Source organism: Giraffa tippelskirchi, chromosome 3 (genome assembly GCF_054371585.1).
Source record: "Giraffa tippelskirchi isolate mGirTip1 chromosome 3, T2T-mGirTip1v1.2.pri, whole genome shotgun sequence".
Classification (NCBI taxonomy): domain Eukaryota; kingdom Metazoa; phylum Chordata; class Mammalia; order Artiodactyla; family Giraffidae; genus Giraffa; species Giraffa tippelskirchi.
This window is the reverse complement of record NC_137277.1, coordinates 83615451-83638090: the sequence shown is the minus strand read 5'-3', so window position 1 is coordinate 83638090 and position 22640 is coordinate 83615451. Positions and strand designations below refer to the sequence as shown.

Below are 22640 nucleotides of genomic sequence, written 5' to 3'. Positions count from 1 at the left end.
TTGGCAGTGTAATCCAGCTATGTATTCTTAAGTATTTATCTAATAGAAAGAAAACATGTTCATACTAAGGGTATATATAAATGTTCACAGAAGTTTTATTCATAATACAAAAAAAAAAACTGAGAACAAGCAAAATGTCCACCAACCAGTGTGATAAACAAACTATGGTATATACATATAATGGAATGTTATCTGATAATAAAAAAAATTACTGATACATGCAAAAACATAGGTGAATCTCAAAATCTTTCTGAGTGAAAGAAGCTAGATACAGAAAAAGTACATAATAAATGAGCTGAGTACATAATAAATGAACTATATAAATAGTGCAATTTATATAAAACTCTAGAAAATGCAAACTAAGCTATGGTGACAGAAAGTATTTAGTGGCTGCCTGGGGAAGGAGGAACAGGGAAGTGTGGGAAGAAGGGCTTACAAATGGGCATAAAAAAAGTTTGAGGATGATGGCTATGCTTACTACCTTGACTATTATGATGGTTTCACAGGTGTATACAAGCTTTAAAACTGTATACTTTAAATAGTGCAATTATATAAAATAAGTAGTGCAATTATACCTCTGTAGACTGTATTTAAAAGTGATAGAAAAGTTAGTGGAATAATGAAAGACTGAAAACAAATGCACCTTTGATCCTGATTTCCATGACAGATATCTAGGTTGTCTTGATCCCAGCTTTGCAGCCTCACATGGGGCCCTGGATCATCTGCCCCCTTTCCCTACTGCAGGTCCCTCTTGTGCTGCTTCATTTTGACTCACTCTGCACTCATTTGTATGATATTTAAAGCATTTATAAGGAACTGTGAATGAACAGTCTGTTAAGTGACACATGAAAGTGATTTGCATAAGAATATATTCTTTTTAGACAAGGGGTGGGGAGTGACAAATTGATAAGTGTGTTGCTCCTGGTTTCAGCTGTGAAGGTCTTGGTAATTTGGGGGTAACCTAAAAAAGCTAGGAAATATCACCAAATCTGATCAAGACTAGGTCATATTTATACACCACTGTAGTAAATTCATGGTCACTTGGTCAACTGTAGTTTGTAATGAGGTTTCTAACTGTCATGTGTGAATGTCAAAGGTTCTCATAGAGGCAGTCAAAAAAATTTTAGGCAGTTACACTGCATCTAATTCAAATTTGAATGTTGTTTCATTATCTTCATTTTAGAAAATTTTCAATACCATTTCTAGACCTTGTAGCCAAAATTGTTGGACTTAAGAGATGGCCATCCCACTGTGCTCCCAAACAGCTGGCTTGTCACCTTTGCTGAGGAGCTTTGAATGCGAAGGACATAAAAATAATGTTAACTTAGAAAAACTCTTAGCATGGAACTCAAGTGCATAAAAAAGTCTGAACTAATTTGGAACTAGAGTTAATTACGTAAAACCAGTCATGACCACTATACTCCAAACTATTTCTTGAGCACACATTTTATTTTTAGCAAAGAAAAAGGTGTTCTATAATAAGCATACTATTTCTCCTAACCATTTGATTTACATTTTTTTCTTCTTATTGTTTTTTAAACCGACACAAAAAGATCACAAATGTTCCTGTTTGGCACAGGGCTCTGCTTTTGCAGCAGAAGCAGGTTTTATGCAAGAGCAAGTATCACGGTGTGATTATGTGCCGCCCGCTGTAGTGTTTACCTTCACTGGGGCTGCCTGGTGATTGTCGAGCCAGTTGAAATGATTCATGGGTCTGACAGATGTCTGGTACAGCTGGATGTGTCCTTGATTATCCCAAAAGTCTGGACAGCACTGTCATTCACCATTGCCCAAATTATCTTTGTATTGACTGTGGAACCCTCTGTGACAGTACTGTAATGGCTAATTACCCAGGATACCTTGGGTACCCACTTCATAATGGTTTAGTGGAAAAAGAAAAAGACCATAAGGAAATGAGAAAAAAAATACCAAATAGAATAACATCCTGTTCTTTGCAAAGTACCCATACTCTAGTGTGATACAGAATATATATTTATTCGGTGTCATGTAGTTTATACTAATGAAATCCACGACCACAATAGCAGAAGCACAGATTTCTCATGAAACACATAAGGAGAAAATAAAATGTAAAGAACCTTGACAGTGATAAATTATGGACAATAGAAGGAGCTATTAGCTGAGAGAGAACTGTATGTATAACATACTTGAGAAAGGAATGACGAGTGGCCATTTGCCTGCCTCCTATGTTGCAGAGTGCAAAAAGAACATATTCTATTTAGCAAATCACCTCCCCACAAGTAGAGATGAGGGAGGGAAAAAGAAGGAGATTTTTAGTAAAGCTGCCTGAAGGAACAAGAATTGAAAGCTGAGGTTTCATTTTCCCCCATAATGCCATAAATTAGCACATTTTGACAAACAGAGCTCCCACAAAGCAGATATATATTAGGGGGAAAAAGATAAGGGAATAGAGGGTACAAAATCCCATTTTGACTTTTAGTGGAGATGATGAGATCCCAAGAGGGCAGACAAAGCAGACTGGGAACAGCTTTTCACACAAAGAATACAGTAATTTGCCACGTTCTGTCCAGGCTGTGTTTGAATGTCACTCCTGTCTTAATTACCAGACTAACAAAGCTATTCTGTTATTCTGGAGTTGCTGCCACCGTTCCTGCAATGCAAGAGAGCGACTGGGAAGAACTGCTTATAGATCATTACTAAGCGAACAGGTGAGGCAGGCAGCCCCCTAAGGAGAGGGAGTAGTGGGGCCATGAAAGGAGAGAAAGGCAGAAGCACTCTTATGAAGACCCTCACTTGCTCCTGGATTTTGGAGTATGTAGAGGTTAGGAGGGCAGAGCGCTTCCGGTTGTGTTGAGGTTGGGACCGTAGCGCTTCAGCTCTACAGCCCTCAGTGGAATGAAGTGAAGACTGTCCCATCTCTGCTCTCCCTGGTGTGTGTCAGCCTCAAGCCACACGTGACCCACCAAACAAAGAGCACACCCATATCTGACCACAAAACCTTGGTTACTGAAACTCTGACTCATTAAATTGTCTTTTTAACCACGATAAAGAAGAAAGCCTTTCTCATCTTGATCCACTGCTGAAAGCATTTCTGAAACATGCCATTCCATTCCTCTCAGTCTTTATCAGGTTATTCTTCAATGTTTCAGAGGCACTAGGATCATTCTCACCAAGGACCATGGTGGAAATGTAGATGAAGAAGGTGCAGGAGTTTGGGCTGAGTGTTTCCTGAGTGCTGTGCAGCTGAACACTCGCAGCAGGGGTTGGAGAGGTGGGGGGCGGGGGTGGTACAGCATTACTGTTTACATTTAAACAAGTTTGTTCCCTATTGTATCATTCCATCCTTCTTGAAAAAGACATACAGTAAAAACAGTTTAGTTAATTGTGGGCTCTGGTTAGTCAGGAGTGTTTTTGTATTTAGAAAAGAAGCTTTGCATTTCAGAAACGTTTAAGTGATACGTTTATGTTTCGTCTTCCATCAGGATTTGGGTGTGATACAGCAATGATACAGTGTACTAAAAAAGAGGAAAATGAACACACATCTTTAGTTCTGTGACCATCCCAGCTGAATAGCAATGATCATTTATATTCACACCACTAAAATGATTAAACAAAGACAAAATTACCTGCCTACATTTAATTGACAATAACTAGGATTTTATTTGGAGGAGATGGACACTGACCCAAAAGTATTCTACAAGCAAAGTATTGGAATAATTATATTAAATGCCTAGTCAAGCTTAGTAAAAAAGGAAATTATTCTTATTTTGCCCCTTCTCTTTTTATAAGAATCTAAGAAAAGAATTCAAAGCTACATATGCCTGGCTTCTCTTTCATACAGAGGTGATGCTTATCCTAAGATAAAACATGAAAAAAGTTGCTATTAATAGAATGGCTAATTCTAGGTATAATGCAAAGCTTGTCTTAAAGTCATTTTTCAAAAGATGATAATAATATCAGACTCCTGAAACTCCTGATTACATGAATAGGATTTAAATAAGAAATGAAAGGAGGGTATGAAAATAAAGCAGGTGGCTAAAACTTGAAGAGGCATGTATCTATTGTAAATAGAAAATAGAAATTATCTGTTAAATTGGATTTTAATTAATAAGTGTTATAAAATATATCATGTACTCATATAACTGATTGTTTTTCTTTATGAATACAATAGTTGAAAAATTAAAAGTATAATCTTTTTAAATGCCTTCAGTTGTAATTACTCTGAAAGATTGAAAATTTCAAAACTGAAACCAGAAAAAAATACTTATATATTGTTATAAAATAAGGATACTGTCTTATGAAGATAATTGTAAAAATGTACATTGATAATTATCTGTCTAGACCTAATTGCTGTGGAGGTGACAGGCACACATGTTTTATTCACTAACTCTGTGACAATGATGTACCAAAACTCTAGAAGCAGAGGAAAAACATTCCAAAGAAAGAAAAGAGAAAAGGCAGTTCTGAATGCTGACTTAACAATTTGCCATTTTAAGAGCTGAAAGCATTTCCTGAGTGCAATTATTATTAGTTACATTAAAAATTAAAACCAACGGCACAGAAAAATCTAGGAGTTGCAAACCTACATGCTTATAGGGGCCAGGCAGGAACGTAATGGGCAGGTGGGAATGTGGCAAACTGGAGTATGTCTAAACTAAAGCAGGCGTTCCACCAATTGTTGCCATGTGGGAATGCAGGACAAATTTTGTCAGATCTCTTACATTTTGAGAAAGCCTGCAAATTCATACATTAAGAGATTACAAGTCCCTGTGGTCTCATAAGTTCCTAGCCTGCATGGGTTTGCTGAGCATCAGAGAGAGAGAGCTGGGCTGAGGGGGACCTAATGCCTCATTCTGGTTATTCAATAAATAGTAAGAATCATAAAGAGTAGGATACTGTCAGACATTTGGTAATACATGACCAGTTAGAACACTGTGCTTACATGTTAGCTTAAGTTCAGTTGACAGTCCTTTCTCCTACCTCATACCATCTAATTCACATGTCAGAGAGACAAAGGTTCTTCTACACCGCCCACTTATAGGCTCCTCCTCTCACACTGGCCTCTGATTTGATTTTCCTTCCACCTCCTCTTCTGGAGGATTCAATTCACTCTTCAGAGGCCAGAAAAGACTCCTAACACCCCTTTAACTGGGCTGGGACCTTGTGCCATGCCCCCTGGATCTCCCTGTCCCAGACAACATGTTCCACTGTCACAATTAAGAATATGTAATTTTTATTATCTGTCTTCCGTATTGGACACTACCTTCCTGAGGACAAAGAATTACATCAACACCTACCTCAATGTCCAGTATGTATTTGTTGAATTAATGATTGTAGGAAAAGAGACATGTGAATGAAATCACATAAAATTTTGTAAATGTATCCAGACATTATTCTTATTATTCAAAATCTTCTCTGGAGAGTCTAAATGAGAGCTATTTCTTTATCTACTGTCAAGTGACTTGTCACTTATTTCTGAGAATTCTTCTGAAATTTCTCTGCTGAGTTGAGGAACTGTTTTTCTGGGATTCCTATTTATCTTTTTCTGATATGTATAAATAATGCATGTTTCCTAATGCCCTTTTAGAAGTGCTTTACTTCGTCCAGATAACTGGATGAAGAAAAGATGGGAAATACTAATTGTGATAGATTGCAAAAACGGCTGCAAGTCATTTCCACTCCACTTCCATGTCCTTGAATAATCCCCTCACATATGGTTTGGTTATGTGACTCATTTTGGCCAGTGTGACCATTCAGATATGATGCAATCAGAGACTTAGGCATTAGGACATATTCTCTGTTGCTGTTCTTAAAAAATCTTGTGGCCACCAGCATATGAATAAGCCTGGGTAAGCCTGCTGACAACATGTGGGCCAGTTACTTTCATTCTTCCAAATGCAGCCTACAGACAAACACGAGTGAGGTCATTCTAGACAAACCAGACTCCAGGTGACCTGTCATCTGGGTTCAGTTGTATGAGAACACCCAGGTGAACCCAACACAAGGATCTGCCCAGCTGAGCCCAGCCTCCATTGCTGGCCCGCAATACTGTGAATTAATAAATGATTGTTGTTTTAAGCTACAAAGTTTTTGGAATGGTTTGTTATATGGCTAAAGCTAACAGATACACTAGATTAGAAAATCTGAGTATCAATTCTCCCTTCCCCAAAACCCACATACACACTATCACTATTAGCTTCAATAAAGCTGAAACCATTCAACATGGGAAAACAGCCTATCAGAAACAGGGAATGTGACTGGAAGGGACAGAGCTCCCCCTATTCTCCAATAGCTTCTTTTCAGATCTCATTAACACCAGAGTGTGGGCAGCAGATCTGAGAGGGAGGGAAGAAGAGAGTAGGTGGTGGTGAGAGCTAAGCTGCTGGGAAAGCTTACACAGAGAAAAAGAAAGGATTCACTGTACTGGCATTATATCACAATATCCTTATTATATTAAAGAAATCCAGGCAAAGTTTCTAGCCTCTGACGGCTAAAGAATGAAGCTGAGCAAATATGAGGACTATGCAGTGTATCATTTTAATATAGAGAAAACACACACATTAGATGTGTAAGCTTGCCTTTGTTTAAGGCCTTTAAGCCTCTCTTAGCATTTTTAGGAAAATGTGTTGGAAGTAACCATTTGTTACTTTCTAAAATGCTGCTCTGGAATTTTTACTATGTTTTTGTGCTGAATCTTGATATAGTAATTTACAAAAGCAAGAACCACATGAAATGTAGTATGTTGTTGCAAAGTTGGGGTAGAAGAGAATGGGTGTTCACTGAATACTTGCTATTCGCCAGGACCTTATCTCATTTAATTCTTGCAACCACCCTATGAAGTAATCTGCTTTATCTTTATTAAACAGATGAAGAAATTGAGGTCCCAAGTAACTTGGCCAAGGGCACAGTAGCTAGTATGATTATCAGTTACAGATATGGACATCAAATCTGAATCCACTAGTTGTGTTCCCTTGGCAAGAGTATAGTAGTTTTATCATCAGTAATAATAAGGTCTTTTATTAAGACCTTATTACATAACTGTATCGCTGATCCTGTTTCTGACACCAATTGTCTTGCTGTTCATACTGTCCGCTGGACCCAGGGTAGACAAGGTGTAAGCTAAGAGGCTGGAAGGAGACTCGAGGACTGCAGACACATTTATTTTCTCCTGGCTGACACAGCAGCTGCCATAGCATAACCTAACACAACACAAGGTCTCTCCTGGCTGGCACAGTGGCCATAACAGTAGACACACAATATTCTCTTCTCTCGTGTCTGACCCAACAGACACAGCCAGGACACAGCAATAATGCTGCCACTTTCTTCATGGAGCTCATATATGCACATCGCACAAAGTAGCCTGTACCCAGCGAGCACCTTGTGATGTGCATGCGCAGTTCTACAAATGGTCTCAGCTGTTACATAGTCATCATTTACAAAACGTGGGGCGAGAGAGCCTGAACACACCATCTTGGCTAATTTGCTCTTTCCCTACAGTAATTTTTTAAATTAAAAAATAATAGCTGCAAATTGAGAGTATATATGGCAACAATGTTCTAAGTACTTTACATATAATAAATAAACTGTCACTAAAACTCTATGAGGTAGATATATTTATTATCTCTATTTTAAAAATGTTTTCATTCATTTTGTCCCCATTTTTGAAATAATGAAACCAAGACACAAAGAGGCTAAATAATTGACCAAAGTTGCATAATAAATGAGGTATGAAGCACGGATAAAATTTAGACTTGTCAAAGCCCAACCACTTTCTATTAAACCATATATCCTCACTTTTAGATTTCTTCCAAAATAACCAATGTATTTTGAACTCAATGGGCTTCCCATTGAACTGGTGGCTCAGTCAGTAAAGAATCTGCCTGCAGTGTGGGAGACCTGGGTTCTATCCTTGCATTGGGAGGATTCCCCTGGAGGAGGGCATGGCACTCCAGTATTCTTGTCTGGAGAATCCCAACGGACAGAGGAGCCTGGCAGGCAGCATTCTATGGGGTCGCAAAAAGTCAGACACAACTGAGTGACTAAGCATGGTACTGTTAATATGGTACTGTTAATATAACACGTGCTAGAGCACTGAGTCTCCAAAAAGAAGAATGATCAGCTGTCACTTAGAAATTCTTAAAGAAAGCCAGACCCACTGGAATACATTTTCTCTGAGCATCTCTCTCCTGATACTTTTGAACTGTGGTGTTGGAGAAGATTCTTGAGAGTCCCTTGGACTGTAAGGAGATCAAACCAGAAGGAAATCAGTCCTGAATATTCATTGGAAGGACTGATGCTGAAGCTGAAGCTCCAATACTTTGGCCACCTGATGCGAAGAACTGGAAAATACCCTGATGCTGGGAAAGACTGAAGGCAGGAGGAGAAGGGAACGACAGGATGAGATGGTTGAATGGCATCCCTGACTCGATGGACATGAATTTGAGCAAGCTCTGGGAGTTGGTGATGGACAGGGAAACCTGGCGTGCTGCGGTCCATGGGATCACAAAGAGTCGGACATGATTGAGTGACTGAACTGAGATCTCATTCCAAGGGTTGAATCCCTTTCAGGGAGCATGGGGCCTGGCACATAGTAGCAGCTCAGTTAACATGTGCTGCATGAAGGCAGTTTTACTCTACAAGTAGTAGTACAACAGTGGATGATGCTATGCAGTCCTTTGGGCCTTTGGTATAAAGATATTACATTTGTTTCTTAGAGCCTCTGTATCAAAGTACCCCAGATTAGGTGACATAAAACAACAGAAATTTATTCTCACATTTCTGGAGGCTAGACATCCGAAATCAAGTTTTTGGCAGGGCCATGCTTTCTCTAGGTTTCCCTGATGGCTCACTGGTAAAGAATCCACCTGCAATTCAGGAGACCTGGGTTCCATTCCTGGGTTGAGAAGATCCCCTGGAGAAGGAAACAGCAACCCACTCCAGTATTCTTGGCTAGGAAATCCCAAGAACAGAGGAGCTTGGTGAGCTACAGTCCATTGTGTAGCAAGTGTTGGACACAACTTAGCAACTAAGCCACCTACCATGCTCTCTCTGAAAGCTTTAAAGGAGGAGTCTTCCTTGCCTTTTCATAGCTTCTGGTTGTTGCTTTCCTTGGCTTGTGGTAGCATAAGTCCAACCTCTGCCTCCCTCTTCACATGGCAGTCTTCCTTCTGTGTGTGTGTCTATGTCCAAATCTTCTAATTTTATAGGCACAGCAGACATATTGGGTTCAGGGTCAAACTCTAATCCAGTATGACCTCATTTTAATTCACATATGCAAAGACCTTATTTCCAAATAAAGCAATATTCATGGATTCCAGGTGGACATGAATTGGGGGCAGGGAACTATTCAACCCAGTATAAATAATTTAAGAATTTAAAATGTGTTGTTACTTACAGGGACCAACATCAGAGAGGGCTGAAGCAAACATTGCTGGCCAAGCCTGGGAAGGGTCTCACTCACTCCTAACAAAACAGGCTTCAGACTCCTTTAGGAACAGGAAATTTTAAATGTCAAAACACCTGTGAAGGCAAAACATGGTAGATTCTATCAGCTGCAATATCTTACTGTGAATCTCTCTCCTCTGAGAGCTGATTCGGATAAGGAACATGGAAAAAAAGCACAAATCCTAAAGGAGGAGGTTGTAGGGAAATGCTACTGGGCAAGAAAAGGAGATACAGTTGCCAGATGCAGAAAGTATGGATCAGTTCAGTTCAGTCACTCAGTCGTGTCCGACTCTTTGCGATCACATGGACTGCAGCACGCCAGGCCTCCCTGTCCCTCACCAACTCCTGGATTTTACACAAACTCATGTCCATTGACTCAGTGATGCCATCCAACCATCTCATTGTCTGTCGTCCCCTTCTCCTCCTGCCTTCAATCTTTCCCAACATCAGCGTCTTTTCCAATGAGTCAGCTCTTCACATCAGGTGGCCAAAATATTGGAGTTTCAGCTTCAACATCAGTCCTTCCAATGAACACCCAGGACTGATCTACTTTAGGATGGACTGGTTGGATCTCCTTGCAGTCCAAGAGACTCTCAAGAGTCTTCTCCAACACCACAGTTCAAAAGCATCAATTCTGCGCTCAGCTTTCTTTATAGTCCAACTCTCACATCCATACATGACCACTGGAAAAACCATAGCCTTGACTAGACAGACCTTTGTTGACAAAGTAATGTCTCTGCTTTTTAATATTCTATCTAGGTTGGTCATAACTTTACTTCCAAGGAGTAAGTTTCTTTTAATTTCATGGCTGCAATCACCATCAGCAGTGATTTTGGAGCCCAAAAAATTAAAGTCAGCCGCAGTTTCCACTGTTTCCCCATCTATTTGCCATGAAGTGATGGGACCGGATGCCATGATCTTAGTTTTCTGAACGTTGAGCTTTAAGTCAACTTCTTCTCTCTCCTCTTTCACTTTCATCAAGAGGCTCTTTAGTTCCTCTTCACTTTCTGCCATAGGGTGGTGTCATCTGCATATCTGAGGTTATTGATATTTCTACTGGCAATCTTGATTCCAGCTTATGCTTCATCCAGCCCAGCATTTCTCATGATGTACTCTGCATATAAGTTAGATCCATGCCAAGATCAAAGAGACAATAACTTTGGAACAAAAGGCAGCTTCAGAAGAGAGCTTTCTAATGCTCATTGGTAGAGGCATCTGATTATGAGTACCAAGCCCTACCACTCACCAAGGGATGGTATAAAGTCAAAATCTCTGTAGATGTTACAGAAAATCTGAGAAAACCATTTGGAATGAGTACAGTAGATCAGGAACCTAAGGTAGGGTATGAATCTTAGGAAATGCATGGGGTTTCCTAGGAAAGATGTGATGTATTTTCTTATTTTTTCCTACTCTAACACCAGGCACCCAGCGAAAGTTCTGCCTTCCTAGCAGATCAGATGCTGTACTGTGCTTGGGAAGCCAAAGAGCAAAGTGAAGTAATCCCGCTTAAAGCTCTCCCAGCCAGGATGAACAATCTATACATAGTCACCACACCTTGGGGGCAGTGCCCCGGCTTGGGTGTTACAGCAGAGTAAGGAGGATTTGACTGACCCCGAGGTGGAGGCTGGGAAAGGCAAGTGGTCCCTCAGTTGGTGGTCTCTCCAGACAACCTCTGGGAGACATCAGGGAGCAGGGGTGGCACAAAGGACATAGGTGAGGAGTGGGCTTAGCTGTGTGGCCTTGTGTGAGTTATTTACACTGAGTTTCCCCACTGAAAAAACTTAAATGAAAATATTCATGCAACATTGCCCTTCCAGGCACATAGTACATGCTCAAAAACTGTTCTCTTCCACTTTCCTTGATCATGGAATTTATTTTTCACATAAACCTGTTCTAGTGATCTAAGCTTCTTTAGCTAAGTTCAGGAATGTTAAGCTTAATCATAACTTTGTTTGTTGTGTAAAAACTCTTGATTCATTGGGGCCTAAACTTTCATTATGATTTTAATTTAAGGACCTAAATCGGGTACTTGGCAGAGGCCGAGTAAAATAGGCCACTAAATCCGTGCTGCTAGGATTTAAATTTTGATAAATGCATAGCTTTTATGTTCTCAGTTCAATTTTGCTCTGTTGTGCATTGTAGAATTTTTTTAAAAAAAATAAATGCTCTATTTTAAAGGAAAATTTCTCCTTTGCATTTGGATATTTTTCTACAGGGTAAGGCAGTGGGTACAGACATGAAATAATCGCAGAGGTAAATTTGGCGATACTGTTAATGAAGAGTTTAAAAATGCTAATTAAGCTCTTTATTTAACCAATTGCAACTTTCCTCAGGATGGTTACAATACCAATGATTAAAAGTTGCAAAGGTAGTGTAAACTTCTCTGGGTGATGTTTTTTTCAATAATGCAAATGATTTCTCCAGCTCTTGTGGCATCATTTAAAAATGAATTTTGATTACGTCTAAGCTTATAAAAAAGGAATCATAAATGTTCTCTTTTCCCACAGTGAAAGGGGACAGGGAAGGAAAATAGTAAAAGAATACATCACATTTCTAAGTAAGCAGTCACAAAAGACCTTTAAATAACTCAACTTCCTACCATATTTTATTATCTTCTCTCAGTTTTACAGCATTATCTACCATAGAAATGCAGGGAGATTTGTAAAACACTATAGCATTTAAGTCATTACATTTTATAGCTAATTTCTAATGTGGATTTGATTTTTTACGAGCAGAAAAAGAATCTAATTTGCATTAGTGACAGTAACTAGAGAAATTTAACACCTGGCCCTGGTTGTACCAGAAATTGAATATTAGGTACTTGGGTGCTAAAAACCCATTCAGATCTTCAAGGGGGATTTTTCATTTATTTATGTACTGCTCTCATGTTTATCATTATAAAACTGTTCACATTATGATGGAGGAAAACTCACTGCCAGCAAATTCTGGATATACATTTTTCATCCTTTGCAACAGAAACAGAATTATTTACCCATTAGCAAGAACGCATCCTGAAAAAAGCACCACCATTTCATGCATGTGAAAAAAAAATATTACAGCAGCACTGTGTGAGAAGCTTTGACTCCTGCTGGCCTTTCCCATCTCCCCCACACTTCCAGTTTCTCAAGTATCCCTTTATTTTCTCTTCCAGACTTCCCCTCCCCAGCCCCCTTCATGCCTGTGGCTGTTTCCCAGTTAGAAGCTTGAGTGCAGTGTATCCAAGCAAAATTAAACCTCTGCTAAGAAGATCACATTGTTGTTACAAGAGCAATCCATATGTTTATAAAGTGTAGAAAATTAGGAACTGCAAAAGAGGCAAAGCTGGTGTTAAATGATATGGGAAGTGACACTTTACATAGCCAGTTACAATTAACACATTGATGGCGTTTTGCAGGCTCCTTGCAGTGATAATGCTGTTGTCAAATGTGTTTAGTGCACCAAATCTCCTGGAGCCTTCAGCCAGGCAGTGCGCTTTTGACAGATTGAAGGTTCCAGGATAGGCTATCATGACAGATGGAAACTGGCACCGATGTTCAGCTTTCGCCGATCACAGGGGACCTGCCCCCCTTATTCTGCAGGGCTCGGCTCTGCAACCTTCCCCCTACTGATGAAAGCAGGGGATGGCATTGTTAAATAGTGCATCTGTGTGAGTTAGACTCCTCTGATGAAAGCATAAGGCAGACGCGCTGTGAAGCAAAAGACAGCCTCTGCTATAACTGCATTTTAGATAGACTTGAAGAAGACCCCAGGGAGCTGGGAGAAAACTTTGGTAAATTTCAGACAAAAACAGAAAAAAGGCCACCCGTTAAACTCTTTTCCTCAAAGAATATAAAAATACATCTCTGGTAATAAAAATCTCAATTAGTAACCTTCATAAATAGTTTCCCAAGCTAGCATTCTTTACGAGATTGTGTGGGTATGTTTTTCTTCTGTTACTATCATTTTCTTGATATTAATCAACTAACTTCCAAACAATCCAAGGAAATCCATAAGGAGGTGCCCAGGGGCAGTTGTGAATGGTTGACTTGTTGGAAATTAACTCAATTACTCCGAGACATTCTTCTTGACACTGGGTTGGGTTCTTGAATCTTGGTTTTAAAATCCAGGGCAGGGGCGGACAGAGCTTTATATAGTTGGACATATATGGGCAGATAATATAGTTAATTAACCTTTCACCCTCTCCTACTAACTCTTTTTTAAAGGAAAACATCAGTCATTTTATTTTGAAAACCCATCCATTTCATAGGCTTTCTCTTTTGCTCCTGTAGTTCTTTCTTCTCCTTGCTGACAAATTCCTCTTTAATTTCCTTAGACAGGCTGAAGAGCTCTCTTTCTTTGCAGTCTTAATCTTCAATTCTGCTCTTGCCCATTACAGGTTGGGAGTAGCAAGTACTGCAGCCCATTTGAGGTATGATAATCAGCTGATTAGCTAGTGGAGTCGTTTTCCCTGAGGCTCTTTTGTGTGAAAAATCCTCACACTCAATTGACATGTGGACATCATAAAGCTGATGAAATGCAATTGTAATGAACAAGAGGGAGCGGCATCTGCAGCCGTCTAAATGAAGGACCCTTCCCTCTTGCCATGCTAATTCAGAAAATCTGCTCTTAACGTGTACTCCCTCTGGATTCCAAATCGAGGCATATCTCCATGAATGCATATTCAAGAAGTGAATTAGCTTCTATGGCAAGTGAATGCCTAGCTTAGCCAGACTGATTCTAATTTCAAGACAGATTATATTGCATCAACTGTAGTAATGATCTGACAGTTCATTTGTGATGAGAGTCCTACAGTCAGGTTTATTGCATGGACAGACACAGGTACGTGGAGAGAACTAGCAAACTCTCTCAGACAAGACCAAAGGTTGCTTTGCTGTCAAATTATTTCAGCCAAAATAGCCCGATGAAGGAGAAAATAGGTACTGCATTAAAAAAAATTAATGTGTCTTATATTTAAATCTTGGTTGTGATGGTGGTCAACGGATGTTCCTTTCTCTATTATAGGATCATGTACACTTGGCAGTCATTAAATTAGGAAAGAGGTAAGCCTTCCCTCCCACACCCTTTTCAGAAAACTATATTACTTGCTAAGAAATTTCCAAGTGAATATAACTTGGCATACAAGGTATTTTTCCCCTAAATTGAATTTCATAGGAATCAGTTTGCAGGAGTAAAACTCTGCAGTATTAGGGAGAGAAGCTGTTCATTTCCACTGCTTGCTCTGTGACAGCTGCTAATACAATATGACAGGTTTGTTCATCACTATTTTGGATCACCTTTGGGTTTTCTGTACTACTCTTTCTATTAATACATGCTAATTAATGACGGTAAGGAACGCTCGCCTTTGTATCGAAAAGCTCAAAGCACTTTTCAGACATTGATTTATCTTTGGAGTTAGAGGGCGGGTATTAGCTTGCTATTCTTTTTTTTTTCAGAGGTGGAAATAGAAGGGTGGTGATGAAGTGACTTGAGCAAGGTCACACTGCAAGTCAGTCCCAGATCTCAGCCTTGAACTCATTCTCTCCCTTCTCTACAGCTTTACACACAGAAAACACCCCAGGGAAAGGTATTGCTAATCCAGCATTAAGGAGACTCCTTCATAAGCATTGCTAATAAATACAACACATGCCTTAAAAGCAAATGAACAAGACAAGCTTAATAAGGACTGTTGTTGGTACCTGGCAAGCCACCCAGCATCTGCACAGTTCACACAGAGGTGCTTGTCATGGAGCTGCATTTCCGAGATTACAGAGCCACTTCTCAGTCTCCATGCTTCTCTTCTGAACTCATACTGACCTTCATCTATAGCCTTTCAATTCAGGGTAACCCAGTAATGGGGCATCATGTCTCTGTGGACACAATAATCCCCTCCAGTATGTTTGGAGGCAAAATTTGGGGTGTCTGATGAGAGCTGTCACTGCATAGCTCCTCTTCTAGTGATCAAGAGTTACTCAGGAGATCATTGGCTGTCCAGTGTGGGCAAAGCAGTGCAGACACTTTACGGAAGTAAGAAGAATGAGGCAAGTTCATTGCCAAAGGCAAACGTTTCAAACATTCACATACAATAAAGACAGATTGGTGTTGAGTTGCTAACTCTTTTGCGACCCCATAGACTACAGCCCACCGGGCTCCTGTGTACATGGGATTCTCCAGGCAAGAATACTGGAGTGGGTTGCCATTTCCTCCTCCAGGTGATCTTCCTGACCCAGGGTTCAAACCCATGTCTCCTGCATTGTAGACGGATTCTTTACCGCTGAGCCATGGACGAAGGCACATACGCAGCTCCCAATTCACCAACTGTTTTCCCAAATCTGCTTGTAAATGGGTTGTTTCAAACTCACAATTCATTTTCGCATGGAAACTGAGTTCTAAGTGATGGTTAGGTTCTCAGGCCAGCTGTCAAAGCCATATTTAACCTACCACGTGGCTGAATGCACTACTAATAGTAACACATACAAGTATGGCTGAAAGTGTCATTGCTACCTTTGAACTCTGAGATCGGGTGCCATGTATTCAAATCTCTGCTCTGCTACTTACCATCCTGGGACCCTGAACAAGTATTTCATCTCTCTAAGCCTCAATTTTCTCATCTGTGTGAGGGGTTGATATTAGTACTTCATAAACTTGTTGTTATCAATAGGATTAAATGAAACAAGGCAGAGTGAGATATTTGATCTGGATCTATAGCAAATGTTCACTAAATGCCAGGTTGGAATGAAAAAATTTGTTTCCATACTTATATTTGAGCTTATGTGTCTCAAATTCATTGCTGATATCCCTCACACCCCACTCCAAGGGTAGGAAGGGGCTTATAGCGGTGTACTTTTTTTGTTGTGGAAGGGATCTTCCTCATTTATAAAGAGAAAGTATTATAGCCTGGGGTCAAGAGCTAGATTCTGAAGACATAATGGGGTCAATTCCTGTCCCTGCCACTTATCAGCTGTGTGACCTTGGGCAGATTACTTAGTCTCTCTAATCCTCATCTGCAAAATGGGAACATTTTTAGTACATATCTCATAGTACTGTGGTAAATATTAAGTTAACATACGCAAAGTGCCATACTTATAAGTACAATACAAGTAAACAGAGCTATTACAGGGATACCATGGCCTGTGGGCCATGATAAATGAGCAGGAAACCAAGGCCTGGTTGGAGATTAATGACTATCTTAAGTTTACTGTTAGTAAGTAATGATCTGGGACTCCAGGTTGGTCTTCTAATCCCTAGTATCATGCTCTTTCCAGGTCATGGTGTTCCCTCTGCCACATGCCTATGAGGTACCCTAGAGTGTTAGTTAACATTTATTGACTACCCAGTGGATGTTCAACACTGAACTGATTCCTGGAGAGTTTCCTAAAAGGGAGAAGTTATGCCCTAGACCCTAAATCAATAGATGGCAAACTACAGCCACAGGCCAAATCAGACTACCATCTGTATGAAATTAAAAGACACTTGTTCCTTGGAAGGAAAGCTGTGACAAAACTAGACAGCATACTAAAAAGCAGAGACATCATTTTGCCAACAAAGGCCTGTACAGTCAAAGCTGATTTTTCCAGTAGTCATGTACAGATGTGCGAGTTGGATCATAAAGAAGGCTGAGCCCTGAACAATTGATATTTTGAACTGTGGTGCTGGAGAAGACTCTTGAGAGTCCCTGGGACTGCAAGGAGATCAAACCAGTCAATCCTTAAGGAAATCAACCCTGAATATGCCTTGGAAGGATTGATGCTGAAGCTGAAGCTCCAATACTTTCATTACCTGATGCAAAGAGCTGACTCATTGGAAAAGACCCTGATGCTGGGAAAGACTGAATGCAGGAGGAGAAGGGCGCAACAGAGGAAGAAATGGTTAGATAGCATTATTGACTCAATGGACATGAAATTGAACAAACTCTGAGAGATAGTGGAGGACATAGGAGCTTGGCGTGCTGAAGTCTGTGGGGTCACAAAGAGTTGGACACAACTTAGGGACCGAACAAACATAAAGCTAAGAATGGGTTTTTTGTTTCTAAATGGTTGGAAACAAAAGAAGAATTATATTTTGTGACACAATAATTATATGAAATTCAAATGTCAGTCCCTGTAAATGAAGTTTTATTGGAGCACAGTCAGACTCACTTGTTTACATATTGTCTATAGATGCTTTTCTGCTACAATGGCAAAATGAGTAACTGTGACAAAGACCATATGGCCCACAAAGCCTAAATTATTTACTATCTGGCCCATTAACCAAAAAAGTTTGCTAACCTCTGGTCTAGACCCAAGAATATTGATTTACTTTCGTTACTGCTGAGAAGGGTTAAGAGGTTCACCAATCTAACTCAAGGTACATATGCTAAGCCTCAGACTGGCTGAGATGAGAATGTAATTTCTTTGACCACCAGAGCAATGTTTTAACACTGTGTCCTGAAATATATCAGAGGCAGAGCAGTGGAGTGGTTGAATTCACACAGGAACCAGGCTGTGGGGATCCAATCTTAGCTCCATAACTTGCCACTTGTGTGACCTTAGGCAAGTTACTTTCTCTCATGTCACTGTTTCCTCATCTTTACAATGGGACTGTTTTGAGCATTATGCGAATTTTTACACCTAAATTGTTTTGAAGAGTTCCTTGCCCACTGCCAACAGTATGTTAATTATTTTCGAAATCTCATGACGCTTTGGAAAAGAGAAAGATTCCTTCCTCGGAGCAGTGGGCAATGTGTCTACTGAGCTCATTCCTCTCACTGTCTCTCCTGGGTCAACACACCTCATTCTTTAGCCCAGTACGGATGTCTGCATCTTTCTCGGCAAACTTTCCTTGAGTCATTTACTTCTTTGTTCTTCCACAGAGCATTGTACATCTCTCCTTCAAGGCTCTTATATAGAATGAAAAAAGAAACTTATGCACATTTTTGTCTGGTAGTGAACTACCAGAAAGAAAATATTTTCTTGTCTTTGTCTCCAGAGAGTCTGGTATGTGGAATATATGGTATATGATAGTGTTAGTGGATATTTAATGAATCAAAGAATGAATAACAGGTCAGGAAACTGCAGGGTTAATAAGTCCCTGTGATTTTTTTAAAAATATATGAAAGTCTTCTAAATGTGGCAATTACTTTATCCCTTCAAAGTACAAGCTTGCAATGCAATTAAATTGGAAATTTTGAAGCTTAAAATAAAAGGCAGATGGATACTTCCACTTACTAAATGTATGAATCATAGAATAGAAATTCTTGGTCTGGTGAGAGGCTTAGTATGAACAGCCTAAGTGCCTATGTGATTTTGGTAGGGCACTTTCTGACTTTAGAATTTCATATTTCATTTGGAAAACAAGAAAATGCACAATAGATAATCAGTAAGTCTTCCACTCCCTAAACTATTTTTTCTGCTGCTCCCAGAAAACTTACCAAATTCTGCTCGCCTGTGAGCAGGTCTTCTAGATAATGCTGATAGGTAAGCTGTCTAAGTTTTCTGAACCTGAGATTGAGAAGTAAAGCATAATATGATCACTGAATTGTACGTATAAGAATGAGAGGCAAGAAATAAATATAAAAAGGAGGTTGGAGTTGGACCATGACAGGCTTTGTGTGGTATGCTAAGGTGTCTGGACCTGATGGAGAGTAGACAATAGAAAGCTATGCATGGTATTAAGTAGTGAAGGGACATGACCAACTTTGTGTTTTGGAACAAGAACTCTGGCCACAGTGTGGAAACTGGACAGGAAGGAGAGAAGGGGAGCCAACATATACCAGTGCTGGAGAAGACAGGGGCTGGGGAGCATTTAAGAGGTTGGGTTTTGGATTTGAGAATTTAGATAAAACTGAGCATGTGGGCAAATGTAATGCCATTTACATGACAGGCAATAAGAGAAATAAATACTCATGGTGGACTTTTATTTCTTGTAATATATTTTCAATTATGAAAAAGTCACAGGCTTATGTATTTATGAAACCACACTGGAGCCAATATAGTTGTGTGTGTATGTGCGTGTGCTCAGTCATGTCCAACTCTTTGTGACCCCCCTGAACTGTAGCCAACCATGGAATTTTCCAGGCAAGAATACTGGAGTGGGTTGCCATTTCCTCCTCCAAGGGATCTTCCTAATCCAGGGATCAAACCCACATCTCTTATGTCTCCTGCATTGGCAGGCAAGTTCTTTACCACTGTCCCGCCTGGGAAGCCAGAGCCAATATAGGGTAGTGGCTAAGAGTTTAGGCCCTGGGTTTGAATCTTAATTCTTAATTAGTGCAGAGATCTTGGGTAATTATTTTTATCACTTTAAGTTTTAATGTCTTCCCAAGGTCATGGTGAGGATTAAATAAAATATTGCATATTAAAGGACATATCATAGGGTTTAGTAATCAGCAAGCTATAGATTAAGGTCAGCTACTATGATCAGAGTGTTTGGGTTAGGTCCAGCTGCAATCTCAAGCTTTCAACTGTTTTCATTCCAGAAAGAAACATTTAGAAGACTCAGATTCCTCTGCCAGAATTAGATTTTTAAAAACTCTAGATGACTAAAATTGCTTAAAACCACTATTCTAATATGCATTTAATTCTTGAAACCCAGAAACAATTGAAAGAGCTATTTGGTTAAGTTAAATGCAGTTCTTTGAAATCTGCTTAAATGCATGGCTCACTACCCAAAGGTTCCAGAGAACTCCACTTGGCTGCTTGGGAAGCAGCAAACAAGGTCAGTATTGATAGCTTACGCTTCAGTGAGTGTATCAATTTAAAGCTTCATCAGTGATTCTCACTCATCTGCACCCCTGCATGGCTGTTGTCTTGTAAGAGCGGGGTGACTTACGAACCTATTAAGTAACTTCTTCACTTGTGCTCTAATGAGCCTATTGTTTCCCTGGAAGAACACAAACACCTGAGTACAAGCCACAAATAAGAGGCTGAAAATTTCAGCCCTGCTTTTACTTAGAGACACTTTTTGTTTTGATTCTCTGTGCTTTTGCTTTGCCAACCTAGCCAGGTACAATTTTATGCCAAGTCCTGAGTAGGGCTATTGGGGTCCTGCTATCCAAAAGAGCTCTGGTCACAGCTGACTCCTCTGCTGTGCAGGACGCATGTGTGTGACTTTTCGGAATTTAAACATCAGACACTTGTTAATCTACTGTTCCTCCTGCCACCAGCAAGTGCATCTGCAGAGAAGATGACTACTTTCCCCATTCTGAGGTCCACGCTGCATGTGCAGAAGGAGCATGATTCTGCTGCAGTAGGGAGGGGGCACCAGGGGGATCCATGGGGATCACAGCCAAGTTCTCCTTGTAGCTCTACCCTGCAAAAGAAGGTTTTGGCCCTGTTTTTATGTCACCATAATTCAAGGTTAGGTTCCCTAGTCTTCTATACACTGCATCACTGATGAGATGCAAGATTGAAAATTAGTCCCTTAGGAATTGGGGCCAATATTGTCCACGGAGGCTTAGTAGGTAAAAATATATTTTATGTAATTTACACTTGGTGCCTGAGTTCCTCTTAGGAAGCAAACTTGTCACTTAGCAAACAATTTGATAAGTTTTAAGGGCAGGGATAGGAGGAAGACAAACATAGATAGATAAATGTTTCTATTTCAGAAATGAAGAGAAGTCTGTGGGTGGACAAGGGCCAGGAGGAGAGGAGAAAAGAAGGGGAGGAAGAGCCAGATGCTGGACCCACCGTGGGAGGCTGGAGCCTATTCAGAAAGATGGTCATAGCAGGCATCAGGTCTACAGGTTTTTTTTTTTTTTAAGAATGTCTAATATTCAGTTTTAAGTTGTTAGCATGACTCATTTCTCCAAAGCTTCATAAGGGACTCATTTGAGCTCAATAAGAAAGTCACACAAAGGGGTCGAGTTTCCTGAGTCTGGGGGAATAGGAAGATGAGCAGAGGGAAGAGAAGAGCCCAAAAGGCAAGAAATGAGTAAAATCAAGAGGAGTCAAATGTGGCCATGAGGACATAAGCCCCTGGGAATTTCCAGAAATCAAAGAAAGGACCTTGAACTTCCACAGAATGTGGGATAGAAAGCTAGAGAGAATTTCATTTATGTTTTAAATGAGATCTGAGTTCTACAAACTCTGCAGTAAAAAGCATCCACCTGTCACTGAGGCCTTCTAACCCATTGATTCTCTGTCTTCAATAGAGACATATCTTGTCCTCCATGCATTTTTCTTTGATTATAAAGATCAACACATATCTGAGTCTTGAAAAATGAATTGGGCCAAACAGAATGCTAGGAAAATAGGAACTGTAATAGTCAAGGCTTCTTAAGCTTATTGGACCTCGTTTCCTGCTTTGTATCCTCTTTACGGCCATTATAGGGATGGGAGTGGCAGCTCCCTTTCAGGGTAACGAGACCCTGTTACTGGAAGGTTTAAGTAGGGCCTGACTGACCAGTTGACCCAGAGTTGTGCAGGGGATTCATGCATCAAGTAGAAGCTTGACAAATAGGCCTCCAGGCCCTTTAAATGAGTTTCTATTACTTGGGGGAGAACTTAAAACTTTCAGAAAAGTTAAAAATATTCCAAATGTCTGTGGCTGTTTCTAAAGAATGTACATCTAGCCCTTTCCCTAGCTCCAGTTAATCTGTTCCAGTTTATGCTAATTATGCTCTCATTATTTGGGAGGAAGGGGAGGAGACTTGGACCCTCTCCAAAGAGTGGGGGTGGTGAGCTGCTTTCTCAGTGCACTGGCAGGAGGCAGCATGTGGCATGATGGGGGACCTCCAAGTGTCCACAGGACTGAAAGGGACTTTTCTGGTCTGTATTCAGATCCCATGGCAATGTGGGCGGGTTCTGAAACCACATTACACCAGTTTGCAGAGGTTTAGATTGGATGGCTGGAGAAGATCCCCAACCTCTAAGATCCGTAGGGTTTCTTCTGTAGGTCAGAACTATGGGTCAAAGAACTCTAGGGCCTCGGGGATTAGGGGAGAGAGAGGCGAGGGTGTGATCACATAGGTAGGGGAACAGTCACAATTTCTCCTAATAATCTATCATTTTCTTTTTCTGTTGTTGAAAAGTTCTTACATATTGGTGTGAGGTAGGGAATCGCAGTTCACCGTATTGCAACTCAAAATTGCATAGAAAATGCACTTTGAAGATTTGTCTCCACAATTGATTTATGAATCCCATCTCAGAATTACCAGGGAAAAATCTGTTTTTCAACTCAGTCCTGTTTCAAGATGTGTCTGATACAATCAACTTGCAAGTAAATTGCTTTATCTTTTAGGTGCCTCACTGCCTCTGTGACTC

General features: G+C 40.2%; 1 protein-coding gene across 18 annotated transcripts in view; it reads right to left on the bottom strand.

The window, feature by feature from the left end:
- The window catches only part of LOC145543551 (uncharacterized), a 570959-nt gene that overhangs the window by 225872 nt on the left and 322447 nt on the right, over positions 1-22640 (bottom strand). For 6 of the 18 annotated variants that reach the window (XR_014080854.1, XR_014080836.1, XR_014080853.1 and 3 more), the window contains one exon: positions 9374-9498. The exons of 7 other annotated variants lie outside the window; for them this stretch is intronic. The gene's annotated coding sequence lies outside the window, so the exon portion shown is untranslated. Of the gene's footprint in view, positions 1-5519; positions 9499-18808; positions 18879-22640 lie in introns of those variants that run through there. 5 more of the 18 variants (XR_014080844.1, XR_014080825.1, XR_014080815.1 and 2 more) reach the window with 3 other exon arrangements.